At 43.0% G+C, this 23726-nt stretch overlaps 1 protein-coding gene across 1 annotated transcript in view; it reads left to right on the forward strand.

Annotated features, from left to right (window-relative positions):
• The window catches only part of ADAMTS6 (ADAM metallopeptidase with thrombospondin type 1 motif 6), a 2910080-nt gene that overhangs the window by 85717 nt on the left and 2800637 nt on the right, over nucleotides 1–23726 (forward strand). The window lies entirely within an intron of this gene.

Raw genomic sequence — 23726 nt, forward strand, 5'->3', positions numbered from 1 at the left:
CTTATGATTCTCTTTAGAGTCCTTGGCGATTTTTCTCTCAAAATTTGCCTTGGATGATTTTATGAGAGCTCTTAGTTTTTTACTTATAATGATCAAAGGTGTCTTACCTTTCAAGGATTTTGCTCTATCTTGTAGTAGCTTCCTCCTTTTGTTGTAGAGCTTGTTTATGGCTGGGGTCCACCAGACTGGACGCTTGCCTTTGGTACAGAGAGTCTTAGTTTGTTTGGGATTGCCTGATCCATGCAGTCCTGTAGGTGCTGGTAGAAGGCATTTGTAAGTGATTCAGCGGTTTGAGTAATGTTTACCACTGGCTCAGGGGCCTTAAAGGAGACCACACTAGTTTTTAGAAGTGTGAAATCGGCTTTTGAGAAGTTTTTCACTGTGGACTTTTTTGTTTCAGGTGGGGGCGGGATGAGGACCTCCAGCGAGATTAGTTTATGATCTGATCTCACCAGTGAGGGGTATACTTCCAGTGTTGAACATTTTGATCCCATGTTCGTGATGATGAGATCAAGTATGTTCCTCTTGTAGTTCATGTAGGATGCAACCTGGGACGCCATCTGGTCCCATGGAAGCAGTGTTTTTTTGCTTTGGAGAGGGCAGCCTTCACCTGAGCATCTGAGATGTTTGGGAGGCAGCCCTCTGCCGGGATAGATACTTGCTCTTTTGGGGGGAGAAGTTTGCACTGAACCTGTCTGCCAGGATATTGGCGATGTCTGTGGATTCAGTGTATTTTTTGTCGTTTAGAATCAACTCAGAACAAGTCTGGGAGTTGCATCCCAGGTTTCTAACATAACTGAAAAAAGCCTTATGATTGTCTTTGGTGTCCTGTGCAATTTTTCTCTCGAAGCTGGCCTTGGAGGATTTTATGAGGGATCGTAATTTTTTGCTAGTACTGATCAGAGATGCCTTCCCTATTAGGGATTTTGCTCTATCATGTAGTAGCTTCCTCCTTCTGTTGTACAGTTTATTTATGGCAGGGTCCACCAGACTGGACGCCTGCCTTTGGATGATTGGGTCTTGGTTTTGTTTGGGATAGCATGATCCATGCATTCCTGGAGATGTCCGTAGAATGCATTTATATAGGATTCTGCAGTTTGGGCTGTAGTTTCCACTGGCCCTGGGGCCTTGAAGGATTCCACTTCAGTTTTGAGAAGTGAGAAGTTCGCTTTTGAGAAGTTTTTCACTGTGGTTTTCTGGGCTGGGGGTGGGGTCAGGATGTGGACATCCAGTGAAATTAATTTATGGTCTGATCTTACCAATGAGGGATATACTTCTGGTGTGGAGCATAGAGTCCCCATATTGGTAATGATCAGGTCTAGTATGTTGTCCCCTCTTGTGGGAGTGGTGACTAGTTGTTCCATAGCATTTGAGTTTATAATTTCCAGGAATCTTTGGGCTAAGGTGCTGGGGCTTGAGTAGTGCTCCCAGTCAATGTTTGGGTAGTTGAAGTCGCCCAATATAATGGTGTTCGGAGCGATCTTCATTTTCTCCAATGTTTTCAGGAAAGCCAAATGGGATTCCTGGCTTTGAGAGGGTAGTCTGTAGGATGCTATAAACTGAAAAGCAGTCTTGCCCACTGTTAGTTGCACATGGATAGTCTCTGATACTTCGTGCAATGCCACTAACCTGGAGGTGTGGATATCCTTGATAAATATGGAAACTCCCCCTCCTTTTGTGGTTTGGTCCGGGTTTTGGGGCCGAAAAGCATGATACGAGGTATAGCCTGGTAGTGCTGGGGTGCTCTCTGGAGCCTTGAACCAGGTTTCTGTCACTGCACAGATATCGATGTTCTCCATACTGAGGAGAGCTTTGAGTGCGTGCATCTTGAGGTTAAGACTTCTGGCCGAAAAGCATGATACGAGGTATAGCCTGGTAGTGCTGGGGTGCTCTCTGGAGCCTTGAACCAGGTTTCTGTCACTGCACAGATATCGATGTTCTCCATACTGAGGAGAGCTTTGAGTGCGTGCATCTTGAGGTTAAGACTTCTGGCGTTTAGCAGCATTACCCTTAGTTTCTTGTTCCTTGTGCTGTCTATGGGGGTGGGTTTGACTTTTGAGCCTTGCCTAAAAAAGGCACTGTGGGGGTGGCAAGAGCCTTTGCCAATATCCGAAAGCCCAGTGGTGACAGGTGCAAGCCGTCCCTAGCGAAGCAACGTGGCTTGTCGAGCATGTCATCCCAGGCTGGACAGACACTGGATCCCCTTTGAATGACACCAAAATTTTAGCCAATTGTTAAAATCGATCATTTTGTCTTTGTACTGTGGCATCATTCTAGGTGAGGGTAAGATGCTGCTCAAGGTCAGGGTCATACCAGCCTGGGCTACATGATCAGAGAGCTCCTCTGTTTCTTTTCATGTAGTCCAGGGAGGTACGTCTCAGGTCATTCACACCAGCATGTACAATGACTGAGTCATATTTGTATTTGCTTTGGAGTGACCTGAGTGCTTGCATTATGTTGTGGATCCTAGCACCCGACAGGCAGCTCACGGTGACCTTCTCTTTATTCAGCCTGGTGAGCGGGATGTCAGTGTGTCTGACAATAGAGTCACCTATTACAAGAGTATCAGGTGTGTTATTCAGCCTTAAGGGCTGTGGCTGCTTGGCACACTGACTTTGTGGGCTATGTGTTGTGCGTGTTTTGTTTTGAGGTAGCGTTTGCTTGGATGTCTGCTTTGGAGGTCTCTGTTGCTTAGGTAGATTTTTATTTAGAGCCTCCGAGTATGTTTTTGTGTATTTATGTGTTTGGTTCGCTGATGTGGTGGGACTATGTGATACTGGAATTGTGTTGTGTGAGGTTACCTTCTCCTCCTGACTGGTTACACCAGTTTTGAGATGAGAGAGCTCAGCCTCCAGTTTGGCTAAATAGTTGCATCTCTCACATATATTTGAACCTGTTTGGAGGAGGAGAGGGTTGTCCGTGTACATGAGACAGTTGTAACATTGCCTCAAAATTCCCAGATTCACCAGCTGGACTGGAGAGGAAACCATTGACTGACCTTTGACCAATAGAGGACAGGGTAATCGTAGAGAGTATAAGAGTAAGTAGTGCTTATGGTTTAATAGTGCTAACTTGTAGGATTACTTAATTGGACCAGTGAAGGGCCTTAGAATGAGAATATGGTGTTTAAATTGAGAGATAAAGCAGTTCTAAGGGAAAAAGTAAAGAGCAGACTTTGTGGAGCCAGGAATAGTTTAAACCCAGTTAGGCGGCGCTGCCCGTTGTTGCGCTATGCTCAAAACTGCGCAAAACCGCGCAAAAGAGGGTTTTAAGAGAGGAAGATGAAGGAGTTTTGGAATTGACCCAAAATGGCCAATAAAACTACAGTTTCAAGTCAATCCTTTGGCTTCACACACCATGGCCAACTGGTTCCTTGTCAGCTTGCCATAATCCTGTGCTGACATCTTTGCCTCCTTTCCCTGACTAAACTAAATTAACACACAATAAATAAAACTGTCATGAAAATGAAACTCTGTATGTTTACGTTATGGCTGCTAAGACTAAATTAACACACAATAAATAAAACTGTCATGAAAATGAAACTCTGTATGTTTACTTTATGGCTGCTGAGAGTACACATTCCTTTAGTGACAACTGCCTAAAGGCTACAGAAATTCAATTAGTATCCATACTACTACTCACCAATATGTGACATCCCTGCTCTGGGCCAGTAAACAAGGAGCCTCAATCCTCAGCATGGACACCGATGAGGGACGTTCTCTTGAAACAATAATAGATACACACAGTATTTCCATATGCAGCTCTCTACACAAAGCACAATTTCCCTTAAGAGCACACGGGGAGTACACTCAGTCCTGGGTCTGGTTTTACCTCTCTCTCTCCAGGCCCCCAAATAAGACTTCCCACTGACACAGCTGTAGAGCTGAGTCTTGTGCTGAGTGTTCCAAGCCATGTCCTCTACCACCCTTTCTGTGAAACCAGTGCTCTGTGTCCCTGCTCCAAGCAGCCGAAACACACACTTTTTGAGAGTTGATTTTCACACACACACACACACACACACACACACACACACACACACACACACACACACACACACCTGGGAGAGGCTGGTACAGATTTACCAGCTAGGTCCCCTCTGCCAACACTATAAGATAGGGGCTGCTACTAGATCACAACAAAGCCAGCTACTGTAAGGCTCTTACAAGGTTATCCACTTATACTGAGTAAAATTAATACTAATAGAAATGGTAGTGTTTGACCAATGCAGCAAGGCTTTCAGGAGCAGCCACAGTGTCACTAAATAAATATAGCAAAAGTAAAGCAACAGTATCAGTGCAGTGACAAGTCTGTTACTAATTAATGCAAAACTGGCAAAACAAAGAAGTAACTGGAACCACAAGCACAGATAAAACAATAGTTGTTTGATCAAAAAGTATATAAAGTCCTCACTTTACTTCTAAAGTTGCTTTTGTAAAAAGTAACATATCTTTATTCCAAAAGTGTAAAATTAACAGTGTATTTAAAGAGTTTGGTTGCAAGTGCAAAGAATACTTTCACCTAAATAGGCTTCTTCAGCTTATGGGAGAGAGGATACCCCTACCTGGTTACTTTGCTGAAGCAGAAATTGTAAGAGAAGACCTCACCCATTTTAATTTTTGCCTCCAGTCCCTCATATATCCTCCTAATCAATCTTATACTTTTATCAGGGAATGCAAATGCTTCCATTACTGTGGTCATAAAGTCCCAGCTTACTCCGTCAGATGCTTTTTCTACAAAGTTTCCCCTATGTCCTCTGTCCTCTAATTGTATTATATTTTTAAACATCTCTTCTTGAGTAATCTCATATTCAGCCAGCCTTTTCTTCATTTCAATCTCTGATTTTTGCAGTTTTATCACCTCATCTGAATATCTGTTTAAAACTTCTTCCATTTTTTCCAGCCTTTTGTTGTTTGAGCTGATATACTCTATCAGTGTTTTGCTTATTTTAACCAGGTCTGTGAGCAGTTGTCTTATGGTTTCCTCTAGGTTACTGGAAGTCATGTTTGGAGCTTACACTCCTTTTTGCTGAACAGCTGCAGTACTTTTCCCAGTCACTTTTTTTTCTCACCTTTTGTAGCTGATTTTTCTTCAGGTCCTCTGTATTTCTTTTTTCCTGGCATCAAGGCAGTGCACTTACTAACCAGTTACTGAAATTTACCCAGAAAAAACACAAATGTCCATTGGCCTTCTGTGCTGAGTTTTTGTTTTCACACTGGTAGAAGTTGAATAAGCTGTTACTCAATGTGCAGCCATCTTGGAAAATCTCCACAAAAGTTAAGTTTGAGGCTAAAATAGCCACCAAAGCCAAAGGCAATCATGGTACCTTTTTTGCTTATGTTGAAAATCTCATAAGCACAACACAGCGGTGCTCTGAGCTGATTGCGAATGATGTTACCTTTACTGATACGTAAGATATAGCAAATCTACTGGCCAATAAATTCATCATAAAGTGTACCCCTCTCTTCTCTCCATCTGTCCCGCAAGATATACCTGAAACGAACTCACCTCCAGCTACCACACAACACAAAGTCCTGAAAGCGCTATCAAAACCTAAAAGTACTACATTAATATACAATATCCCTGGACATAGGTAGCTCGATCTGACCTCCCCCAACAACACTGTTCAACCTCTGCCTCAGTACAGCTTCTGTAACAAGCAAATGGAGAACGGCTACAGTCACTCTCCTGCATAAGAGAGGGCCTTTGACAGACCCAGGCAATTACAGACACATAAATCTAATCAGTCTGATATGCAAAGCCATGGCAAGACTTGTCATGGAGCCAGACATTGAGGACATAGGGAACCTCCAAACACTGGACCCTTCTCAGTTTGGATTCATCAAGGGCAGGTCATGCTTACCTAACCTGGTGGACGTTTTGAAAAGGTCACCAAAGCAGTGGCTGAGGATAAGATGATGCATACCACATACCTCAACCTGGCCAGGACTCTTAATACAATCTCCCAGAAAGGCATAGTAGAAAAGCTAAATAAACTGGGAATAGCCCTCTACATCACCCGCTGGTTTGGCAGTTGGCTCACAAATATTTTGCAGAAAAACAAAATAAAGAAATCTACCTCTACAGAAATACCAGTCTCCAGTGAAGTCCCTCAGGGTTTGGTGCTAAGACATCAACTTCTCTAAAGTAAAAGCCAGTACCAAAGGGCTCTGGCTGACTTAAGTTTGCAGATGACTGCAAGCTGGGAGCAGTTGTTGAATCCACAAATGACTTAGCCATTCTGTAAGAGGGTTTGTCCCAAACAAATAACTGGTGCCAGAATCATGGACTGAACTAAATGCTAAGAAATGTATTATCATATCCTTTGGAAAGTCGTCTAATACATGGAACTACCACATTGACAGTATGCCCCTAAGAGTTGACCCATCTGTTTGGGATTTGGGAATATATGTAGAGAGTGACCTAACTTTCGACCTACATGTGTCCACTGATATAAGAAAGCCCTTCTGTATTGCACAGCTTATAAACAAAGGGATTGTGCCTTGTTCTAGAGATGTCTTTGCTCCCCTTAACTCACTCCTCATTAGTGCAGTCATTGAATATAATGCTCCCTTTGACATGTATCTGTCCATGCACATGCAACAACTGGAACTCCCACAGAGATACCTTATTAAAAGGTCCTGGGATCTAAATCTCTTCTGCCAATCAACAAAACAGTTTATAGGGACAGGTATGCCACACAGAGGATACCAGTACTTTGGAACACACCCCACAACCACATAAAACAAAGCTCTTCCCTGTACATAATCAAGCGCAACTTGGATCAGTAGATGAGTAATAGAAAATTTACCTCACAGCACCCCCCTGTGCAACTAATGAACAGAAGCAGCTCCTAAATGCTTTGTTTCATGTATGTCCCCTCAAATTACCTATGGTATAATCCCAGTTATTCTTACTATTCTTATCTATTATTGACTATGGGATGGGTAAGGCCAATGTAACATCATACAGGACTGATTAGTTCAAGCACCAAAAGAGAAATTAGCTGGGCTTAAAGTTGCCTGCAAAGGCAGCTAATCTAGAACTTAATGTGAACCTAAATGCCCTTAAAATCCCATAAAAAGTTTTCTAGGCTTTTTATTGTTTATTAAATGCTGTTGCTGTTACATGTGAAAAAAAATTAATAAACTGATTTTCAAGACAAAGAAAAGCATTGCTGTAACAACCTGAAACATTTCAAGGACTTCATAGCAGGACTATGTTTGACCACACCCACTTAGGTGTGGGTAATGTCCAAAACATGAGTTAATGAATGACTAAAGATCTTAAACAAAACAAAACAATATCACTTTTAACTTCCACTAAGAAAAGAGCCAAATAAAACACACAGTAATGTCAGTGGAATATGGAGAAGATAAACAGTCGGAACATGTTTAATATTAGTCAGAATTAATATAATAAAAACAATGAAAATGCCTGTGTACACACACAGGTAGGTATGCATATACATCTGTAGAACATGTAGTAGTTGTTTAGGCAATGACTTTCATGATTAGCAAAGCCACAAACAATGAAACTGAATTTTCTGTATCAAAGTAGGTCCCCATATAATTCAATTTGCTGGTTTTTCTATTTTTCCTTTTTATCTTTTCAGAGTGGCGCTCACATTTGTTCTAGTTAATTAGGAGATATTTTATTGTTTTTGTTAATTTCAGGCAGCCCTGAGTTTCTTGTAATGCTCTAAAACCAAATCCATAAGCATAGGTGCAAAAGCTAAACTCAACAAAATCAAAGAGGTGCACCAGTGCGAGAAAGTGTTCCACGAACCACCAAAGCCAGGTAATGAGGAAAAAATGTTTATTACCAAGAAGCAAAACAAAGAAGCAGAACAGAAATAATTTTATTTGTTTTGCTTCTTGATAATAAACATTTTTTCCTCAGTACCTGGCTTTGTTGGTTTGGGGAACATTCCCTCACACTGGTAGACCTCTCTGAATTTCTTGTAATGCTGTTTTTTTTTTTTTTGATTGGCTAGCTGTAGTGACCTTTTTATTTTAACTCTTGATCTGATGTTGTCTTTTTCGGAACTCAAAAGATGGGTTATTGCATCTGAGCAGATCTGACCTTTGCACCTTTTGAACAGCTTGGATCCCAGGTTCTGACTCCTCCCCTACTCATAATTCCCTCATGTCCCAAGAATACTACAGATCTTATTTGTTGCCTGTTTGGTGAAGACGTGATCAGTGGGCTCTGTGCTCAAGTGATGGATAAGTGCTTTTTTCCTAGTGCTTTGTTTTTCCTTTTTTGGTGTAAATATATATATATATATATATATTTAGCTTCCCGAGTTCTTCTGTAGTGTAGTGTAGATGTTCTTCTGTTCAGTGTTGCAGTATTCTTAACATATGGGTTGATTATCGCCCTATGACCCGACGTCTGGCCAATATACAAAAGCTTTTTTAGCCACTGCCAGTATGTGGGACATCGCACGTCTGCTCTGACAGTGTCAGCCATAAAATGACGTCTTCATGTACCATCTTCAGAACTTTTCTGCCGCCATTCAGAAGGTTGACTCCTACATATGGTTTGCAGTCAGATTTCTTGTGTGTTGCTGCCAGCTTCAGATAAATGCCCCGTTGGGGATTTATTTTCTTGCTACTGACATTTTTTTTGTTCATGTGATCCAGGTAGGGCAAATGTAGGTGTGGAAGGCAGATTCCACATAAAGATAGCCATGACCTCTGTCGTGTTTGTTTAGGGCCTAGTCACGACTATCAGTCCTGTTCCATCTGTCAGGCCTTTGTGCCTTAGACTTTGCATAGCCAGCTGTCGGCTGTAAATCTTTATTTAAAAAATCAGTGGCTTAAACATCTGGCTAAAGATGTTATGGAGGGTTCTGGGGGTCCTCCGTCTGAGCTGAGTTTGAAGAGGAAGGTAAGCAAGCAAAAATCTGAATCCTCTTCTGCTGCGCCTTCTACCTCGGACATACCCCTTGAGGTTGATGAAGACCTAGTGGTATGGTCAGAGGTTGGGTCCGCTCTTTCGGTGTATACCTGTGGAGAAGCCGCCAAGGGATCAGTTCTTAGCATGTCTCAGTCTATGCAGATGTCCATTTCGGGCAATATGAGAGAACTGCAGCTTGTTGAGGAGGAGGACTCCGGCGATGTCCCTGTTGTTGCAAGTAGGGATCCTTCCTTGACTACTTTGAGCATTATGCCTATGTTGGGTTCTTTTTCCTTGTTCCCTCACACAGAAAGACGTGAAGAAGAAACAAAAGACTAAACATCCCAATATCCCTTCTTCTCCTCAGTCTGATTGGGATGCCTTTTCCCAGGGCCTGATTAAGGCCTTGATGGCCTTAAAGCCTTCTTCTTCTCTCCCTCTGCCTTCTTTCACTTCCTCTCCTGTACATTCATCAGGGTGTCAAGTTCTTGATTCTGATTCTGGGGATTCTTCCTCTGATGAGGCTTCACTTGCATATTCCACCCAAATTACTTCACCTCTGGAATATGCATCCCCTGAGGAAGAATCTAATGGAGAGGATTCCCCTCGAGAGGAAATTTCTTTTGGAGAGGCTATTAATAAAATGAGGGAGTTCTTCATATGGGATTGTTCCCAGATTTCTGAAGAATAGAAGCAGTATTATGACCTCCTACAGATGGAGGTTCCCTCTCAGTATGCAGTTTTTCCAGTCCTTCCAGCTTTCTTGGACACGTTCGCTTCCTCTTTTAAAACTACAGATTCACAAGCCCCCACTCTCAAGAAGCCTGACAGATTTTATAAAGTACCAGATGACTGCAAGTTTCTCTATAAGTGTTCCTCTGCTGATCCAGCTGTGGTCTCCATAGCTTCTGATAGGTATTCCCAATTACCTCCTTCTACCAAGCTTTGATAAAGGGAGCAACATTCTTGAGAGACTGGGTAAAAAGGTATATACCTCTTCTACTTTAGTTATCAAAGCTATTAATTACCAGACTCACATGTCTAGGTATTCCTTGGCTTTGCTTTCTCAATCTTCACAGGCTCTAACTTCTTTACCAGACTCTGAGATTAAAACACAGGTCCTGTCACTTTTGGCTGCATCCTCTCAAGTAGCTAGGCATTCCATTAAGTGCAGCTATGATGCTGTTGAAGCATCATCTAGAACTGTTGCTTCTACCTTTGTCCTTAGGAGGCATTCATGGCTGAGACTTCAGTCATTACCTGATGATATTAAGGCAGAATTACTAGATGCTCCTTTGGACGTCTGCCCTTTTTGGTTCAGCAGCTGCAGACTTATTTAAGGCTCTGCAAGAAAAAGGGAAGGAGCTTCAAGACCTAAAACACCTGTTTGTTTCACTGGTTCCAAAATTCATAGAAGCTTCCCTGTCAAAGCCACATTTGTTAGGAGACCTGCTTGTTCCTCCTCTGCTTCCACTTTTAGTGCTAGGTCTAAGAAGTCTACTAGGAGACTCTCTCAGTCCAAAACATCTTCTGCTCCCTCTTCACAGCAGCCCTTTCAGCAGTTCTCTGTGACAGCCATCTTTCCCTTCCAAGTCATACACCTCTTTTTCTTCGCCTCTCTATTTATTTTCCAGCCTGGGCAAGGATCACTTAGGACGCCTGGGTCCTATCCATTATCCTAAAAGGCTACTTTATGACTTGGAGGAATCTTGCTCCATTCATGGGAATTCCACAGCCCCCCATCCAGTCAGATGCAACTGTTTCCACAACTCCTTTCTCAGCTGATGTCTAAAGGCACTATTCAAGCTGTACCTCTGGATCAAAGAGACAGTGGGTTTTACTCAAGAATGTTTTTGGTTCCAAGAAAGGATATCCCTTGAAGACCAATTCTAGACCTCTCCCAATTAAACACTTTCCTGCAAGTGCCTTCTTTCTGGATGCTGTCCCTACATATACACTCTTCCCTCTGATTTCACCTCAGGCTTTCATGGCTTCCTTGGATCTCAGAGATGCTTACCTGCATATCTCCATCCATCCTCAATACAGGAAATTTTTACATTTCTCAGTGGGCTCTTTGTACTTTCAATTCTCTGCCTTGCCTTTTTGGTCTTTCTATTACCCCAAGGATATTCACTAAGTGCTTGCCCCCTGGCATTGCCTTGTTGAGGGTCCAGGGAGTTCAGGTTTATCCTTATCTGGATGACATTTTTTTCTTGGCAAGCAATTCAGATCACTTGCCTCAACATTTTAGGAAGGCCATTCATCTCCTTCAAAGCCTTTGGTTCGCACTAAATTTCAAAAAATCCAGCTTCACTCCCTCTCAGGATCACATCTTCTTGGGGTGCAGGTTCAAGACAGACTTGGTGATGGTGTATCTCCAGTCAGGCGAGGTAAAGTCTCTCACTTGTTTCATGGAGTCTCTTTTGGGACTTTCTTCCATCTCGGCCAGGGATTCGTAAGACTTTTTGGATTCATGGCTTCCACAATTCCCATGTTGCCCTTTGCAAAGATTCACGTGAGAAAATTTCAGTGGTTTCTTAAGACAACCTTGTCCCAGCATGCTCACCCACTAGTGGTTATGATTCCTCTACTTCCCTGCCTGAAAACAGAGCTCCTAAGGTGGACTCAGCAGCTTTCTCTGAATTCAGGCCTTCCTCTTCTTCTGCCCCAGTCTTCTCAACAGCTTTTTGCGGGCACTTCAGACACAAGCTGGGTGGTAACCTTTGCTTCCAGGAAGGTCCAAGGTCTTTGGTCTCCATCTCAGAAGAGGGAGCACATCAACATTAGAGAAATGATGGCTGTGCTTCTAGTCTTGCAGATTTTCCATCCTTTCTTCCAACTAGGTCCTCTGAAGATCTTTATAGATAACACCACTCTGTCCTCTTGTACATGAACAAGCAAGTGGGCACCAAATCTTACCTTCTATGCAGGTTAGCTATCATGGCATGTGAATTAGCAATTCAATTCAAGGTCACTCTTCATACTATTTACCTACCCTCTGCTCAAAATTATTTGGCAGACACATTAAGCAGGCCCATGACACAGTCATGGATACTTTACAGGGATGTGTTCCTGGTCCTGGTTCACCGGTGGGGTATTCCAAATCTGGATCTGTTTGCCTCCCCTCAAAGCAGACAACTTCCTCTCTTTTGTGCCATCCCACACCCTCTGACTTGGAAGGTGGACTCTTTCTTTCTCATGGAAGGGAATGTTTCTTTATGCATTTTCCCCTTCCCTGTCATTCAGAAAGTAGTGCTGAAGATTCAGCAGAATAAACAGAAAATCTTGTTGGTGACCCCCTTTTGGCCAAGATAGCATTGGTTCCCTCTTCTTCTTCAACTAGCCAAGGGCCATCACCACAAGTTGCCTCAATGGATGGATCTGCTCACACAGGATAAGGATTCCTGTTTCATTCACATCTGTCAACATTACAACTGACCTTGTGGGTGATCCACTTCTGATCCCTTTTAGGCACCTTTACTCACAGGATGTGCTTATGGTTTTGCAGGAGACCAGGAAACCCAATACTAGCAAATCGTATATTTCCAAATGCAGAAGATTTTCTATCTTGTTCTTTAATAGAATTCTAGATCAACTTTCTGTGGACATTCCAGTAGCACTGGCTTACCTGTGTGAACTAATTAAAAGTGGCTTATCATGTTCCTTAGTGAAAGCTCATTGTTCTGCTCTTTCTGCTTGTCTGCCATTGTCACCTCCTTTAGTTTCCAGATTGAAGGTTAAGCTTTTTCTTAAAGGCATCCTACATATTAAGCCTCTAAGGAAACCATTTCCTCCCACTTGTTTAAGACAATTATGTCTTAGAGAAGAAAACTCTGCCTCCCTTTGAACCCACAGGTTCTGCTTCTCTGAAGTTTTGCACTTGGAAAATGTGCTTCTGGTTGCCTTGATTTCTGCTAGGAGGGTCTGAGATTCAGGCTTTGATGGCATCTCCACCTTATTTGGTTTTCCACAAGGACAGAGTTTCCTTGTGAACCAGCCCTTCTTTCATGCCTAAAGTCGTGAATGACTTTTCTCTTAATCAAACTATCCAATTACCTACCTTTTTGCTTTCTCCTCAGTCCTCTAGTGAAAAATGTTTTTCATACTGCAGATGTACATAGGCAACTTAGATTTTACTTGGACAAGATTAAAGCTATCAGGAAGTCAGATCAGCTTTTTGTATCCTTTCATCCCAGGGCTCTGGGTTTACCTTTCTCTAAACAAACAGTTTAATCTTGAATTTCTAAGGCTATTGTGTTTTGTTATGATTTCCATGATAATTCCGTGCCTACTGCTGTCAGAGCCCATTCCACTAGATATGTGGCTTCTTCAGGGGCTTTCTTTAAGTGTCTGGATACTAATTCAATGTTGGAGGCTGGTACTTTGTCCTCTGTGCACACCTTTACCAAACATTATGAGTTGGAAACTATTTCTGTGTCCAGAGCAGGAATTGGTAAGGCTATTCTTCGTGGTTTTGTGGAAAATTTGTCCTTGCAGCCTTCATCTGCTGCTTCCACCTCCCAGTGTTCCAACTAAGCTATGGCAGTCTCTCATATTTTAAGAATACTGCAACACTGAATGGAAGGACATAGAACAGATGTGTAAAATCTTACAATAACCATAGATGTTCTTCTCTTCTGTGTTGCAGTATTTTGTCCCTTTTGCCTTCCCCCTGCAACATGTCACTTCCCTGGGTGACTTATTGTTTTCCTTAGGATTCTTGTTCCTCATGAGATATCTTTGTTCTGAGGATGATGCGTGCAGACATCCTTTTATGACTGACGTCAGAGCAGACATGTAACGCCCACATACTGGCAGTGGGTAAAATCTTTTGCACACTGGTTGGACGTCGGGTCATAGGGTGAGACACAACCCATATGTTAAGAATACTGCAACATAGAAGAGAAGGACATCTATAGTTTTGGTAAGATTTTAAACAACTATTCTTTAACCTTTTATAGGGTATTTTTTGGGTGTCTCTTTTCTTGTCTTCCCTTCCCTGTTAAAAAAAAAAAATGAAGTCTGGAATTTTTCTGTTACTGCTATAGTGTTGTTTATCTGGATTTGTTTAAATAACTGTTAGGACTGTTAGTACTGTGGTTTTTGTATTGTTATTTGGCTTCATGCTGTTCTTGTTGTGTTTTTCTTGTCACATTGCTTAGTTATGGCTGACAAGGCTACTGATTTCAAAAAGTGCAGTACTTGCAGGCACAAAATCTGCCCACAGGATCATTGCACTGTCTGCATGTACTGTTTAGGGGTGGCTCATTTGGAAGTGGATTGCAAGTCTTGTGCTAATATGCTGACCGATATAACAAAGTTGTTCTCAAAGGCTTCTCCCTGCCCTTTGTGGAATACAACTTTTTCCTCAAGAAAATTTGAGAAGTTGAGAAGTAGCAAGGGAAAAAAGAAAAACAGAAAGAAAAGCCCCTGAATGAGGTCACTGGATCCATCAGGCCTGTGTGTCCCAGCAATGAAGACTGTGAGAACTTCTGATCCAGCCACAGGGGGAAGCATCTTAGGATCTGTTAATTGACTCTGCCTTGCTGTTGCTCCCTGCTGCTGGCTAGTTCTTGGCTCCACTTTATCATTTTGCATGATAGACCCAGTCATTGATCATCCAGACCACCTTCTATGGTATATTCTTTCAGGTCCTTTCATTTGTCAAGGAGCCTCCCAAAAGTGGACGTCAGTAGGATGATTCAGAAGTTTCTCTGGACTCAGATGTAATTGGAGGGGGGGTCCTACCAGCACCACCACACTGGTGTCTCCGGGCCTGGTCCCAATGATCACACTCATTATCTGTCCTTCCCTGGTCCAAACTTCAAGTCCAGTTTTCACAGTCCCAAATGACACCTGCAAGAGATCCCTGTCTTTGGCTTTTGAGGCTTCTGAGAGGCCAGAGAAGATGTGTCTCATACCCATTGAAGTTCATCCTGACCCCCCCCCCCATTTTAGACCCTGTTGTCATGTCAACTCATCCTATCCAATAAGGACAGTGAGACTCTCTAAGCCTTAAAGGTTCTCACTTGGCTAGTTCTTCCTCCAATTCCGACCTTTCCCTGAAGTTCTCACTTGGAAGGTCAGATGAAATAGTCTTGCAGAGAAGGCATCTTGACTGTTCTTTAGAGTCCATTACTGAGGATACCAACTTTAAAAGGGAGGGATCTCCAAGATCCCCTCTAGAAGAGATTTCCTTTGGAGATATTCTCAAATTGATGAAGCAGAGAGTTTTTTTCCCCACTGAATTCCCTTCCCCAGAAGAGTCAGTGTTCCTTGAGGTTTTCAGGGCTGGCTCGTCTACTTTCTGGTTGGTTCTGCCTACTGATGAGCTCATTAACTTGACCTGAAAGGAACCCCATCCAAAGAAACCTGACAAAATATTTGTTGCCTCTTTGAACAGATCCCACTAGAACAGACATCTCCTGGTAGATGCTATGGAGGTTGTGGCAGTCACAAAAATGAGTTTTCAGAAGAGAGCACATCTGCCAGAGTCCAGAGAGCAGGACAGGTTTGGTAAATGGACTTACACTTCAGAGATATTTGCTGTCTACAAACTGATCTACCTGACCTATGTGATTTGCTTTCAGAGGGATCTGACTAAAGAGCTGTCCAAGTCTCTATCGGTTAAGCTGCCTGCTGACATCAAAAAACTGTGGATTCACATCTGTTTACCCTACAATCTATGTCCATCATGTCTATGCGTCTGCTTTCAAATAAAGCTGATGGGTCTTCGAGAACTGTAGGCACCGGCATACCTTGACATGCCTGGATGCAACTCTGTGATTTAATGGAAAGTTTCAAGACATCCTTCATTAATGCTTCCTTTGATGGTTCAACACATCTTGGATCCAAGATAAAAGACCCACTTACCAGAAGTGAATTTGAGGGCAAGACCCTGTCTGCTGTAGACATATGTTTTTCCACCCTTAAGCACTTTTTCTTGAAACGGGAAGGGTGGAAAGAATCTATGGTTTCAAAACCCCCAGGGTTTTGGCCAAGATTCTTCTGCTGACAGACCCCTGGGGCAGAGGGGATTATAACTTCACTGGACATCACCCCAGGGGCAAAGACTGCAGAATCAAAGATTTTGGGGGTCTTTTTCTGAGACGCTCTTTCAGCTCTCCTGAAGGATTGCTAGACTGCTGCACTCTAGAGGCAGTCGGGAGACCCTTATCTCTGCACCCTCACACCTGTATCGCCATCACTCAAGATTTGTGGGTGAAGAGGGTAATCATCAGATGTTATACTATTCCCTTTGCTTTCCCACTGAAAAGGGAAAAAGAGAATCCCTGATTTTCCACACAGTCAAAGGGAATTGGCAGCAGCAGAAGTAACAAAGCTGTTAGAATAATAAGTCATCCAGCAGGTCCCACCAGACCAGTGAGGAGCATAGTTCTTTTTGGGTCTGTAAAAGACCAGGGACCTCAGGCCCATTCTGGACCTAAGCTGCCTCAACCAATTTGTAAAGCAGACAAAGTTCCGTATGGTCATGGTACAGTCCATTCTTCCTATTCTAAGGAAAAACAATTGGATATGCTCAGTAGATCTCCAGGATGTCTGCAATCATATCAAGACAGTGAGGCAGCATAGAAGCTTTCTCCATTTCTGGCTGGGAGGCAATCATTACCAATTAAGGGTGTGCTTTTTGGCCTCACCGCAGCCTACAAAATTGTCTACCAAATGCATGGCAGGTGTCGCAGCATATCTAAGGCTGCAAGGGTTCCAGGTATTCCCCTACTTAGATGACTGACTCCTCACCATATCCATCAGGGATCTACTCATTCAGTGCTGGGACTTCTTGTTCCAGTTATCTCCTTCCTTGGAAGTAAAGTTTATTTTAGCCAAAAGTCAGTTCACACTGTTACAGACAGTAGAGTTCATAGGCTTCCAACTGGATTCAACATCACAAGTTGCCAGGATTCCAGAATCAAGTCGTATCCCTATGTCAGATAGCTTCTGAAGTCCTGTCTCATCCGAATCCTCCAGCAAAATTGATCGTATGGTTGCTGGGGTCAGTGGATGAATCTACCATGTTAGTACCTCTGGCATGATGTTACACCAACCTCTTCAGTTTCCAGTGCACCTCATATCATTTTACAGGAACTATATTCATTGGTGGTTGACATCCCCAATAGTCACATGAGTCCACCATTCATTCTCCCACCCCCTACAACCACTATGACCATGGACACCTCACTTCTGGTGTGCGGGGTTAATATGAAGGGAAGATGGTTCAAGGCACATGGTGGATGGCAGAGGCCAAGCTTCACATCAGTGTCTTGGAAGTAAGGGCAATCCTCCTACCGTTGCAGGCATTCCAGGATTCTTTCACCCAGAGTGTGATATCCTTACAGATGGGCAAGATGGACAACATGGCAGTGGTCTGGTATATCAATAAGCAAGGGGGAACCCATTTCTACCAATTATGCTGGGTAGCCATGAGAGTGTGGCAGTGGACAATGACTTCTCAACACTTTCTGGTGGCAATGCACGTCCCGGGGACTTCCAGTTTCTGGCAGACCAGTTGAGCAGGCCTATTCTTCTGCCTCATGAGTGGCCCCTCAGTTAATGGCTATGATGATTTTCAGGTGCTGGGGCTGGCCTTGTTGTGATCTTTTTGCTTCCTACCTGAACAGCAAGTGCAGCAACGACTCTGCCCTGATTCCCCCAGGGTGTCAGTCACTGAGGGATTCTCCAGTCCATAAATAGCCCCGTGATTCCTGTATGCATTTCCTCCCTTTCCACTTATAACCAAGTTCCTTCAGAAAGCCATGAGGTGCAAGGCAACTCTGATTCTCAGTGCGCCATTTTGGCCCCAACAGACATGGTTCCCTTTTCTCTGGTATCATCTACAACACCCTCCTCGGGTGTTTGCTCCATGTCCATACCTTCTACTGCACCCATCCAGTCAGCGTCACCAAGACATAAAATTGACTGCATGGTTTCTCCAGTTCCAGTGATGGCCAGAGACACCAGACTTTCTACTTCAGTTTTACATGTTTTGTATTGATCACATAAACCTAACTCTTTCTCCTTTGAAGTAAAAATAAAACCTGGACCCTCAGCTAAACCTGGAATATCCAGGAATTATTCTAAGGCTAACCTCTTGGTATTAAGTGAGAACGTGGCAAAATATCATGCCCCCATAAACCCTGTGAACACTTCTGCCTGTGCAAAACTTTTCACAGTGACCCTGTACAAGCATGTTAATAGCTGCATAGAGGCAGGTTTACCCACCAGGAAGAAGTACATAACTAACTCAAAAAACAAGCCACCCTGGTGGAATCACAAAATCAGTCAGCTATATAACAGAAGGAAGAAAATCATGGCAAAAATTAGGAGGTGCAGCACCCACAGCAGGATAAAAGCACTGTTATCAAACTAAACAAACAACTCAGAGAACAAATAAAGTCTACCAAAACCAAATTTGAGGTAAGTTTGGCCTCCCAGGCTAATGACAACCACAAGGCATTCTTTAGCTATGTCTGCAACCTCAAAGGCAATACACAGTTGTCTGCAGAGCTCATTGTGAGTGGAGCCACTGTACTGAGCCAGAAGATATAGCAAACCTCCTGGCTGATAAATTCAGCTCCAACTTTACCCCTCTGTCCGCCTCAACCTTCCCTCAGGAAATATCATTAAATATAACTCCCCCTACTATCACTAGGGAACAGGTCCTTAATGCTGTCTCTAAGACCAGGAACACTACATCAATGGGCCTAGACAATATCCTAGGATGCCTTCTAAATAGCATGAAACATGACCTGTCAGGGCCTCTAGAATTACTATATAACTGTAGTCTCCAAACAGGCTTTGTGCCTCATGAATGGAGAAAGGCAACAGTCATCCCTCTGTACAAAGGTGGGCCATCTACAGACCCTGGATCTACAAACCCGTAAGTCTCACTAGTCTTATATGTAAAGCCATGGAAAGAATTATCATGGAGATGATCAATAGAGATATAGTAAACCTCCAGACACTGGACCCAACCCAGTTTGTTTTTGTCAAGGACAGTTCAATGTCTACTCAACCTGATGGACTTCTTTGAGAAGGTCACTAAAGCAATGGATGAGGGCAAAATCGTTCACACTGCCTACCTTGACCTCGCCAAGGCATTTGACACAGTACCCCACTTGGGCATTGTTGACAAACTCAAGAGGTTAGGAAACCCGTATGTCACCCAGTGGATAGCCAAGTGGGTCACAGACAGGACCCAGGAAATTAGAATTGGGGAGTCCACCTCTACAAAGAAGCCAGTCACAAGTGGAGTCTCTAAAGGATCAGTCCTTGGACCCCTACTTTTTGGCATTTACTTCTCAGAAGTCAAGGCCAATGTCAGTGGTCTCTGGCTGACTAAATTTGTCGATGATTGCAAATTAGGAGCTGTCATTGAATCTCACACTGACACAGATATTCTCCAGGACGGGCTGACACAGACAAACAATTGGCGTCAGAGCCATGGACTAAAACTAAATGCCAAGAAATGCATAATAGTATCCTTTGGGAAGTCATCCATCTCTGGTAACTGTCATAGGTTGGTACAAGGCTATCGACCCTAGGGCCTATACAAGCCTAGCCATAACAATTCCCTGGCTATTTCTTCCCACACTATTTACTTCCCTGGACCCCTGTCTAGCAGGGTGACTGACATGATCCCGGGGTGAATTTCCTTTCTCCCATCCAATCGTCAAGGTTCCTTTTGAAGAGGGCCAAAGAGGTGCTCTGTTTGACATGTATGGGCAGTCTATTCCAGAGTCTGGGGAGACTGTGGGTCAGGAACCTATCCCTCCAGCATGTTTTGTTTATTGTGATGACAAGGTTTAGATCCCTGGAGCGTGTGTCAATGAGGGATTGGGATTTCTTTAAGTGTAACATGTCCAACAGCTCTGGGTTTGACATGGCCTTGTATGTTAAGCAGAGATTGCCTCTGAGTAGACGATATGTGACAGAGTATAGCTGGAGTTTTTTTAAGGCGGTCAGCGTAGGGCATCTGCTTTAGGCCTGTGATTCTTTTAGTGAGGTATTTCTGTGGCCTTTCCAGTTGTTGCAGATGTCTGTAGAGGTACATACCAAACGGGGTGTTGTATTCTATAATGGGTCTAATGAGGGATGAGTACAGTGGGACAATGACCTCCTTTTTTCTGGATGAAACACCCTCAGTGCTGAGGTGTGCCATATAGAAGGATTTCGTGACTGTTGTGGCGATGTGGTTATCGAAGATGACACCACTGTCCACCTGTGTCCCGAAGTCTCTTATCACGCTTTCAGTGTTTAGTGTACTACCACCTATGTGGTAATTCACAGGTACATGTTTTTTCTCCCAAAAGAATAACTATACATTTCTTGGCACTGAGCTTGAGCCCATGGCTCTGGCACCAAGCATCTGTTTCTGTAAGGCCCTTTTGTAGAGTATCCACATCATTTGGGGATTCAATAATGGCTCCCTGTTTGCAGTCATCTGAGAAGAGTCCCATAGTGTTGGCCTGTACTTCAGAGAAGTAGATGCCAAACAAGAGCGGTCCCAGGACTGAACCCTGAGGTACTCCACTTGTCACTTGTCTGGAGCTGGATTTGGAGTCGGCTACTTTTACAATGTGGGTTCTGTGAGTAAATCAGTTGGCAATCCATCGAGTGACGTAGGGATTAATGCCCAGCTTAGTAAGTCTATCTATGATTCCAGAGTGGGGGATGGTGTGAAAGGCCTTGGCGAGGTCCAGATAGGCTGTGTGGACAGCCTTACCCTCGTCCACGGCTCTGGAGACTGATTCGAAGAAGTCAGTCAGGTTCAGGAGACAAGATCGGCCCTTCACGAACCCAAACTGAGTGGGGTCCAGTATTAGAAGGTTGCCAATGTCTTTGTTTATAAGTTCCATGATAATACATTCCATGGCCTTGCAGATCAGGCTCATCAGACTGATGGGGCGGTAGTTCTCGGGATCCAAGGTGGATCCCCCCTTGTGGAGTGGGATAACTGTAGCTTTGCGCCACTCTTTGGGCATGAAGCCTGAGGTGAGGCTATGATTAAACATGACATTTAAGTGAGGTGCCAGTTCATTTTGCAGTTCATGTAGTACACAGCCCAGGATGTCATCTGGTCACATAGTGATAACACACCCCTTAGAGCTGACCCAGTAGTCAGGGACTTAGGGACACATATAGGTGTTAATCTAGCCTTTGATCATTATTTGTCTACAGTGGTGAGAAATCATTCTATGTTGTAGAGCTTATAAACAAAGGTATGGCATCTGAGTCCAAGGAAGTTATTGTTCCACTGTATTTGGCATTCATCAGACCTATCACTGAGTACAGTGCCCCCTTTGGTATGTACTTAACCAGGCATATCCAACAACTGGAATGTCCACAGAGGGTCTTCACTAAAAGTATACAGGGCATTAAGTAATATGTCCTATGCAGACCGCCTCAAGGCCCTATCCCTGTATTCTGTTTCCTACAGGCTTTTAAGGGGAGATCTATGCCTGGCATACAGGGCATTGTCAGACTCCACTCTGATGAGCCTCCTGCATATTCACAAAACAGACAGCACCAGAATTACCCGTTCTAAAGACTTAAACCTTGCCTGTGATATAAATAGGACCTGCTGGAGAGATAGGTATGTATCCCAGAGACTTCCCTGTTTATGGAACAGGCTCCCCATCCATGTGAAGCAGAGTTCCTCCTAACCCAATTCAAGTGCGGCTTGGACAATTGGATGGGAAACCAGAAATTCATCCCAGGTTTGCCACCTATGTCTCTAATGGACATGGGTAACCTATAAATGGTTCATCTCCCAGGCCCATACTTAAACTTTTCAAGGGCATCAGAACTTGTCAGAGATTTGGGATGCATGACTAGGCATAAAAAGGCCTTTGGGGTCATTAGCCTAGTAAACACCTATGAACTGGGAAGGTTTGCAATGACAAAAGGAAGAGATTTGCTTTTTGGGCTTTCTCTAAGGATTTAGAACCTTTTTCTACACCATCACCTTATATTTTGGAGTTCTTGGAATGCTTGTTCACCATCATAGTACAATTAACAGCCATATCCAGTTTTGACAGTGGTCAAAACCAAACCCCTGTTGGTTCTTTGAAAATTTCCAAGAATTTTGTGTGAAGGTAACTTTCCTTTTCACACCAAATAACAGAGATCCAGTTCCTCAGTGGTATATTACTTTGATTCTTCAAGCCCTAACCAGATTCCCTTTGAGCCAGCATCCTCAGCAGAATTATAATTTATGTCTTGGAAAATGATTTTTCTAGTAGACGTCACCTCATTAAAGAGGAACTCAGAGCTGCAAGCATTGTTTTGCAGACCTCCTTACCTGATTTTCAGGATAGGGTTTCACTTAGGAACAATCCTCATTTTCTTCCTAAAGTGGAAACAAATCTTAACCAGAAGATGAACATACCAGTTTTCTTCCCAAATTTTTCAAGGAAAGGAGAGTATGTGTTACATTTGATGGATGCTGTCCGTCAATTGAGATTTTACATTCATCACACCAAAGACATTAGGAAAACAGAACATGTCTTTCTGTCCTTTTCAAAAGCAAAATTGGGTCAAGGAGTTTCTCAAGTGACTTTTTGCGGGTGGCTCTCCAAATGCATTACCTTTCTTTAAAGGAAAATGGTATTAGCATTACCAAATAAGGCCAAGACTCAGTCATCTAGAGAGGTAGCTACCTTATAGATTCATAGGTGTATAATAGGCTACTGACCACTGGGGTGGGGTTATAATCCTAGCAGTGCAACCAAAATATATCTCGAGTTATTGTGCCTTTGAGGTTATTTTAAGGGGTGTATGTTAGTGAAGGTATGATTTAATGCCTACCTCTGTCTGTCGCAGACATAGGTGTCAGACCAGGGGTTAATTTCCAGTTTCCCATCACTGGTCCTGGTTGCACTTGAATAGAGTTAGGAAGGGCTCTGCTTCACATGGATGGGAAGCCTGTTCCAGAAAAATGGGGATTTTTGAGATACATAACTGTCCCTCCCACATGTCCTATTTAAGTTGCAAGCAAAATTTAAATTCTTAGGTCTAGTAGTTCTGGTGTTGTTTGTTTTGAGGATGTGTAAAAGGTCCAGCAGAGTGGGATCCAGGAATGCCTTTTATGCCAGGCATAAATTGCTTCTCAGCAGTCTCTATGAAACAGACTATAGAGACAGGCCTGTAAGTTGACCTGCAAAGAATGTTGTGTTTATGCCCTGTATTCTTTTTGTGAGAAGCCTCTGCGTATGTTCCATGTGTTCCAGGTGCCTGATCAGATACAAACCAAAGGTAAATTTTCACACTTAATTTCTCCAAATATTTGGATTTCTAATACCATGAAAGGAGTGACCCCATTCCTAAGTCAAAATATGATTAAAGTTCGTGAAATTAGTATTGTTTCAATCTTTGATGTTAGCCAAAAGTGCTGTCCACAGCACTTGCAACGTGCCCAGATTTGGAGTTACATGTATTGGTAGCATATCTAAATAAGACTGTAAGTTCTATTTTTTTATGAGACCCATTGCTCCTACTACTGCTAGAACTTTTTGGGTGTCCTTCTTCCACATTGCTGTCATTTCTGACTGTAAATCCTGACATTTTATGACTTTGTGTATCTCTGTGCATAAGACAATGTAATCAATGGGTGCAGCAATTTCATGATGAATGCTACTTTTGTCTTCTGCATGAACTACTGTATCTGGTTTTCTCACATCTATTTTTTGAACTGTTGGTAATGGGTGATCCCAAATGATACAAACCTAATCGTTATTTATAATGCTTTGTGGCTCATGTTTCCAATGTTTCTCATCTACTTCAGTATTGTAATGTTTGCACAATAC

Source organism: Protopterus annectens, chromosome 2.part1 (assembly GCF_019279795.1).
Source record: "Protopterus annectens isolate FY-2018-M chromosome 2.part1, PAN1.0, whole genome shotgun sequence".
Classification (NCBI taxonomy): domain Eukaryota; kingdom Metazoa; phylum Chordata; order Ceratodontiformes; family Protopteridae; genus Protopterus; species Protopterus annectens.